This window comes from Pistacia vera, unplaced genomic scaffold, assembly GCF_008641045.1.
Source record: "Pistacia vera cultivar Batoury unplaced genomic scaffold, PisVer_v2 Contig298, whole genome shotgun sequence".
Lineage (NCBI taxonomy): Eukaryota > Viridiplantae > Streptophyta > Magnoliopsida > Sapindales > Anacardiaceae > Pistacia > Pistacia vera.
The window spans coordinates 1080207-1088617 of NW_022196110.1; the positions used below are offsets into that span (position 1 = coordinate 1080207).

The 8411-nt window shown below is 36.2% G+C and overlaps 1 pseudogene; it reads left to right on the top strand.

The window, feature by feature from the left end:
* The first annotated feature begins 3982 nt into the window (after positions 1-3982).
* On the top strand, positions 3983-7051 carry LOC116135335 (annotated as a pseudogene).
* The last annotated feature ends 1360 nt before the right edge of the window (positions 7052-8411 follow it).

Sequence of the window (8411 nt, forward strand, 5' to 3'; positions counted from 1 at the left end):
GGTATTGAATGATGAAAGGTAAGAAATATCGAGTTATCAAATGTGTCTGTGTTGTGAAAATTCTACCGTCATTTGTTTCAGATGTTTATAATGCATGGAAAAGCTAAGGAATGTTTTAGCTATTGGGCAAAGTGAAACCTTGCTTTGATGGTGGTTTAGGTATACGTAAAGCTTTCTTCCCAGCTATGCCATTTGTCTTTCCTTTCTTCCCAGCTATTCCATTTGTCTTTCCTTTCGTTTACCTGAAGTTTATTGAAAGCAAATATCTATTTTATAAAGCAAGATTCTGAAGCATGAGTGGAAAGCAAGTAATTGCAGAAAATCAAGAAAAGCACATTCCTGAAAGCTAAAGTAAAGAGGAGGATTTGGATTAATTCCAATGTATCGCGCAAATTCAAATGAACAAAACAGCACAAGAGAGAAGAAGACAACTGAACCAAAGCAAGATTTCGACTGCAAATGATAAAGCAAGGAGCCAGTTTAGTTTTGTTAGGAGTCGTTTGGTGCACAAAATTTATAGTTTTGTATAGGATATAACATTGTATTGTATAATACCATATAAAATATAGTAAGATGTTTGGTATAAATTGTATTGCATTAATTTATCATAATTATTTTTTCAATTAAATTTTTAACAAGTATTCATTGAAATTTAATAGTTCTTTTAAAATTCTAATTCCTTTTATTATTAACCTAAATTTACATAATTCATTTGAAAAATTACGAAAAAAATGAAAAAGAATCATTTATTAATAGTAAGAATATTATATATATATATATATATTTTAATTATGTTATTTTAAATCAATATTTATTTACATATTTTAAAGTAATTAATTAACTTATTACCATCCTTGTTAGATTCCAGGAAAGAACCACAGATATTTTGTCACTAATTTTTGTTTATTTTATTTTTATTGGTTGCATTTGTTGGCATTTTATCCCACTCGTCTTCTAGGTGCGTGTAATGTAATCACGCATATGAAATATATGTTATTAAAATGAAAGGAAACTAATGTCTTTTAACTAAAAGGAAATTTTGAATAAATTACATCATTTATTAAGTTTATTCCAACTAAAAGTCCAGCAAAATATTTGTTTTAAAATTCAATATAATTAAATATTTGTTGATTATAGTTGACGCTTGATTTTGGATGCCAACGACTCGCACATGCAAAGTGCTAAGAGGGCCTTAGAAATTACACGTGATGGATCCATGAGATTTGAATATGGAGCTGAGATTATATATGTTGTAGAAAACATAAATAATAGGCCAACAAGAGAGGTTTTTATAGTGGTTCGGATGCTCAATAAGCGACTCATACATCCACTATTATTTTATTGATCTCTGACTATTTCTATGATATTGCCCATAAGGCATACAAAGATGAAGAAATACAGTGTTTACAGAGAGAAAGAATTGAGCTCTTATCTATGGTTAGCTCTCATATGCCTAGCCCCCCCTCTTTGGGAAGGGAAGTGTCAATTTATACACTTAAACACTCAATGTAACGAGTATTTTGCAAGTTACCTTGACATATGTAAGGCTTTCATCTATTCATTTCTTGAAAGGAGATAGGGTTGGTAAGAATATCTTTGAAGAGATATGGGCTTGGTAGCTAGTACAAAAAAACATTTATTGGTTGAGATAAGCGTGACTTTTTAGGCATAACAGAAACCTCCCAGTTTTTAGAGTGCGTAATCGCGCCTCAGAAACTAAGGTCTTTAATCTGAATGGCTGCAGTCTCGAACTGAAGAGCTCGAACTATTCTTGGCACGATCAAGTGCTGAGAGCTAGGAGCTGATTGCGATCTGTTAGGAGCTCGACCTGAAATTTATTAGGAGCTTGACCTGAAATCTGTTAGGAGCTCGACCTGAAATCTGCTAGGAGCTTGACCTGAAATCAAAACGAGCTCAATTTGAGCAGAGCGAGCTCAACTTGAGAGTAAAACAAGCTCAATTTGAGAGCAAAACGAGCTCAACTTGAGAGCAAAACGAGCTCAATCTGAGCTAAACGAACTCAATTTGAGATCATAGCGAACTCAATCTGAGCAAAACGAGCTAAACTTGAGCTAAACGAGCTCAACTTAAGCTAAACGAGCTCAATCTGAGCAAAATGAGCTTGACCTGAAAGGTCACAACGAGCTCAACCTGAAAGGTCATAACGAGCTCGACCTGAAAAGGTCATAGCGAGCTCGACCTGAAAGGTCGTAACAAGCTCGACCTAAGAGCACAAGAGATCAGCAATCTCAGCGTGTGATCAACGATCTGAACACGTGATTTGAAGCTAACGATCAGCGATCTGAAGCCGAGGATCAGGATGACCTGTGCGTGCGATCTGCGATCTGGCCACGCGATCAGAGAACTCTGACATGTGCGATCTGCGATCTGACCACGCGATTGGAGAATTCTGACACGTGTGATCTGCGATCTGGCCACGCAATCGAAGAACTCTGACTCGTGCGATCTGCCCACGTGATTGGAGAATTCTTGTGCGTGCGATCTGCGATCTGGCCACGCGATTGGAGAATTCTGACGCAGGTTTGAGATCTGAGCACGCCATTAGGGAACTTGGACGCAGGTTTGAGAATCGGACCTGCATGGGCCACCAAACTGTTGACGCTTGATTTTGGACGCCAACGACGTGCACGTGCAAAGTGCTAAGAGGGCCGTAGAAATTACACGTGATGGATCCATGAGATTTGAATATGGAGCTGAGATTATATATGTTGTAGAAAACATAAATAATAGGCCGACAAGAGAGATTTTTATAGTGGTTCGGATGCTCAATAAGCGACTCCTACATCCACTGTTATTTTATTGATCTCTGACTATTTCTATGATATTGCCCATAAGGCATACAAAGATGAAGAAATACAGTGTTTACAGAGAGAAAGAATTGAGCTCTTATCTATGGTTAGCTCTCATATGCCCAGCCCCCCCCTTCGGGAAGGAAAGTGCCAATTTATACACCTAAACACTCAATGTAATGAGTGTTTTGCAAGTTGCCTTGATATATGGAAAACTCTCATCCATTCATTTCTTGAAAGGAGATAGGGTTGGTAAGAATATCTTTGAGGAGATATGGACTTAGCAGTTAGTACAAAAAGACATTTATTGGTTGACATAAGCGTGACTTTTTAGGCATAACAATTATTTTGGATATTAATTAGTTTAGTTAGTGTAAATAAAAACCATAAATATGTGATCTAATTGAATTTTCTTTACTCCATGATTGAAGGCAATTGAATCAAATATACAAATTATGAATGTTTTATCTATGAATCAATAAATTTTAACGAATAAAAAAGCATTTTTAAAATGTATAGCAATTTTTCAAGATTAAAAGAATAGTTTTTATTTTATTTTATTTTTGATGATTGAGAGTGTTTGAATCAGTTTACGCACATCTTAACTAATCCTCCAAAACTCTAAAACTATTAACTGGATAAAAGCTTAAATGATCACCCTTACTAATAATCGTGAAGATTCGAATTCGAGAGTATTTTCTTTTTTTAACCTACAAAAGGCAGCCTTGGATGTACACCAAATGTAAAGAGCGTGTAAAATGAATAGTGGAAGACAAGTTGTCTTTAAGTCTATCAATTTGGGAGATAAAAAAAGGAGTAAGATAAGGACAGAAAAACTAAAATTTTATTTATTTAATAGCATTAATATTTGTTCCAATTAACACGGCAATAGTTCAGGCCTTAAAATTACTTTTAAAATAAAATTATTTATCAGAAAAATATTTTCAGCTAAGCTTTGTTGTATATATAAAGTCAAAATTTGATTTTTCTATCTCACAGGAGAAGATAATGCTCATTCAATAATTTGACATATATATACTCTTCTCAGAAAGCCACCCGTACTGTATTAAAAAAGTCAATATAGAAAAAGCATTTGGGTTTCGGCTGACAAAAACTCAAACTTCAAAGATAAATATCTCAACTTTAATAGTGATATAACACAAAGTCAAAGCATCCGGTCCCCTGGCCGGGTTATCAGACGGTTCGGGTTCCTAAACATTGCTCCGACTATCCTCTTCTTCTTCTCTCTCGCCGTCTGCTTCGACGCCGTTCTCTGACCCCACCTCCCACCGACTCCAAAAACCTTCTTCTTGTTCGATCCTCGCCCAGTCACTGTCTTTCTATCAAAGATGGCGCAAACTCCATTCTCTCTTCTTCTCCTTAAACGCCTCTCTGTCTCTTCAAAAACCGGCAAAAGCCCTAAAACCCATTTCAACTCTCCTTACTTCAACACAAAACCCTTTTCCACTTCTCCATTTCCAACTCCAAACCCCTCCCCTTTAGACTCACAAGCAAAACCCTCTTCACTCTCCGCTCGCATGAGCTTCATCTTTGAACAAATTGACCAAATCGAGAAGCAAAAACATGAAAACGACGAAACTCTACAAAGGATACGCGCTTGGCGCCAATCAAAACAGCAACAAAACCAAGAAGCTGTAACCACCCAACAGGTGCAAAACCCAGAAGTTATTTCTTGTGTGAAAGAAAGCCCGGAAAGGTATTCTGCTGAAAAGCAAGTATTGGTGAGAAACGAGGTGAAGGAGGTGGAGTTGGTTCATCCATGGCCGGAGTGGATTGAATTGATGGAGAGATTGGTGAAGCAGAATTACTTTGATCATAGGAGAAAAGATGAGGACAAAATGGTGAAAGATTTGGGATTTGAAGATGGTGTTGAGGAGAGTGATGTTGGAATTGAATTTGGCAATTTCAGGACTGTTCAGACTGCTTGTATTAATTTTGGGAAGGACCGTTGGATATCTTGAGGTTTACAGATTGAAAAATTCTGCATTTTGAAATGTCTGAAACTGCTTTGGTTCTGCTTGTTATGTTGTGACTAAAATTGTTAGTTAAATGTCTGCATTTAGGACCTATTTAAGTGTTTCTGAATTGCTACTTGTGGTTTTAGTTTAGAATGCTAATTGCAGAACGAATAAACGTAGTTTAGATTGATGGCGTGTATGTGGAGTTGATGACCAAAATGGGTGTAAAGGGTTGATGGTATTAGCATTTTGATCCTTTTAGTTGCTTTTAATCTCACTGAACAATCTTGAGTGAAAATTTTATTATATGGCTGACTTTGTAAATGCATTAGATATGTAGCATAATTTGCAATGATGTCACTTTGCTTGAAATGTGCTTAGACAGAATGTTGATTTCAGGTCCTTGTTGAGACAGGATATTCAAACTTTGGTTGGCTAAGGATGCGCAAGTGCAGACAAGAAGGTGGTTTTCTCTGCTAAGCTATCGAGGAAGCATGCCCACCTTGATGAAGGAGATGTAAGTGTTACTTCTTTTCCTAAATTTGATGCTTAGTTCACTCATGTAACAGATCTTGTGATTAATCGCTTCTGATGCTCCTCTTTCTAAGTTTGGTTTCATTGCATCTTTAAATTTCTTAGCTTTGTAACTTTTTGCCTTGTTTTGTCCTGGGGGCAAACGATATATCATGGATTTCATCACTTAATTACACTTGCAAGATTTACATTGTTACATCTGAGATGAATACTGAAAACCATCAAATTGAGTATAAGATGTTTTTTCAGTTATGATAATTTGTTCTGTACCAGGTCTGTAGTACCTGCAGCTTGAGGAGCTCCTGTCAAATAGCATATTTACTTACAAATAAAGAGGATGAAGCTCGTACCATTGATGTTATGCATGTTCTATTGACTTATGGTATTGATCCTGTGAATGGATCAGCGGTCAATAAGTCCCTTCTCAGACAGAAGTCTGTGAAAAATGTTGTCCGTAAGTTGCTTCATGAGATTGTCAAGTTGAGTGCTGTTCCAATATATCCGAATCTTCCCCCTCCAGTAACAAAGAAGCCTCCTCCAAAAGTTAAGCAACCTCCTCCACCACCAAAGAAACGAGTGGGACAAGATGATGTTGAGATGAAGAAAGGAGATTGGCTATGTCCCAAGTATGTGACTTCTTAATGAGCATTTGTTCATGGCCATTATTTTGATTATTTTCGATCTACTTGGGGGCTAATTTGCAGAGTAAACTTACAATGATAAATTAGAATACCTTCATAAGACATTTCTACTTTTTGCAGCGTGGTTGAGATGCATTGAACTGCTGTCTATGGACCTTAGGTGTAGGCATATTATAGGCTTTTGTTGAGTTGTCTAAAAGCCAATTCTGAACCCTGCATTAGATGATAGTTTCTCCAGATGTTAAATCCTTTTAAAATGTTATATATTTTAAAAATGTGATTTACTAAAAGTGCAGAATTTTGGTCTCAGTTGTGATTTCATGAACTTTGCAAAGAATACAGTCTGCCTACTATGTGATGCTAAGAGGCCAAAGAGACAGCTGCTTCCAGGAGAATGGGAATGCCCCGAGTAAGTTTCCATTGCACTAGTTGTTTTTATTTCCTATCTTTTTTTATTATTTATTTATTTATTTTTAGCTACAACTCTATAACATGTGGTTTTGAAAATACGCATACAATGCATGATTGGTGATGCTATAAATTATTGAGTTTGCTTGTGGTAACCAGGATTGTGTAATTTTATGCTGGATTAATATATGTGAAAGAGTTTCCAGATTCAATCATAGGTTGTTTGATCTGTTTGCAGTTTGCTTATTGGTGGTTTTATGCTATCACAGGTGCAACTTCTTATATTATAGAAGAAATATGGCATGTTTTCATTGTGATTGCAAACGTCCACCAGATAAATTTATTGAGAATAAAATACAAGAGAAGCAACATGATCCTGAAATGAGATCAGAGAAGATTGCCCGCCGGCCAGGAGGTTTCAAATGCCTGGAATTTGATTTTGATGATGATGGGGCAGATGTTGCCGCTTTCGAGTATGCAGATTCTCCAAGAAGGGGTGAAGACTCTCCTTTGGGTAGTTTGGCTCATGAAGGAAATTTTAGAGGTCATGAGGATGATTTGTGTGTAAAGATTTTTTGGGTTCAACATCTATCCATGTCCTAATTGTTGATGGAGTATTTGTGTAAGGATATTAAGGATTGATTTCTAGTAGCTTCCTATTATTAATTTAGATATGTAATAATGCATTATGAACTTTCGATATTGTAATGTAGTCAATTTCTAGTTTTTAAATTATGTATTAGTAGTTAAAGTTATTATGGAGATTTTTTTTTTTTTTATTTTTTTTTTTAACTTAGTGATAAAAAAATTATTAAACAATTATTTAATATTATTTAAATTAAAGAAAAAATCGTTTCAGAATCAAATAATAAATATTTTCTGAAAATGTACCAAACAATTATTTGGTCTTGAAAACTTTTTTAATAAACTAATTTCATCAACTATTCAACATTTTATCCAAATTTTTAGATATTTTACTCATTTTCAGATTTCAAGTCAATTCAACTTAAAACACTTTTTTACAAGAGTAAATGACATATTCCCACCCAAGGTTTGACAAAATCCCAAGTTAGTATCCTTAGTTATATTTATTCTAGATTCTCACTCTTAAAATAACATTGTTAGCAGCTTTTAGGGTATAAAGGGTGCAATTATCATAATCCCCTTAACCCTAAATTAACAAATTACGTTTTAACCCTTAGATTAGTAAAAATATTAGTAAAACTATAAAACTTACCATTTTATTTTGAAATTATCTCAATAACACCCTTGATCACTACACACCCTCTCGATTTTTGTCGGATCTGGGTTATTTTCGACGGCATCGAACCCCTGGTCACCTCTATCACCTTCCCCGTAGTTCGTCGTCCAAAACCCCTCTGGTTCCCGACTCATTGGCCCTTCCAATGGTCGGTGCCATTAGGCTTAGGGTTTCGTAGTTCTTCGTCAGATTCTAATGGCGAAAATCCAATTGGACACCACCATTGTAATCAGCATCTCCAACTCTATAAAACCCTTATGTCCCCAACAACCGTTTAATTGTCATTCGCCGACCGAGAGTTTGTGTTCATTGACCATTTTTTGGTGAAGTGTTGGATGACAAACGGTAAGCTGTCGTGGCTGGGAAGGTTAGGGGTTTTGTAAGGGAGGATGCGAGGAGTCAAATGGCAAAGGTGGTTAGGGTTGTCACCATTCAAAACGGCCAGAAACTGGCAAAAACAAGTCACAGGTCGTGGTTGCCGTGGTCGGTGATCGACGAATAATGAGGGGTTGTGAAGGGTAAGGTTTTGTAGAGGAAAAGATTTGGGTTCAAATGGTGGTGACAATGGTGATTTTGTGTGGAAGAATTGCTAGAAAAAGGGTGAAAAATGTAAGGGACACTGTCAACTAACGTGCGTTGGAGGACTGTTAGAGGTGACGATCTACTAACGTGCGCCATCCATGCAAAAAAACCAATTTACCCCTATACCGTTACATCAAACACTTTTCCGCACTTTAAGGGTATGAATCTTGAATAAATGTAACCAAAGGTACCAACT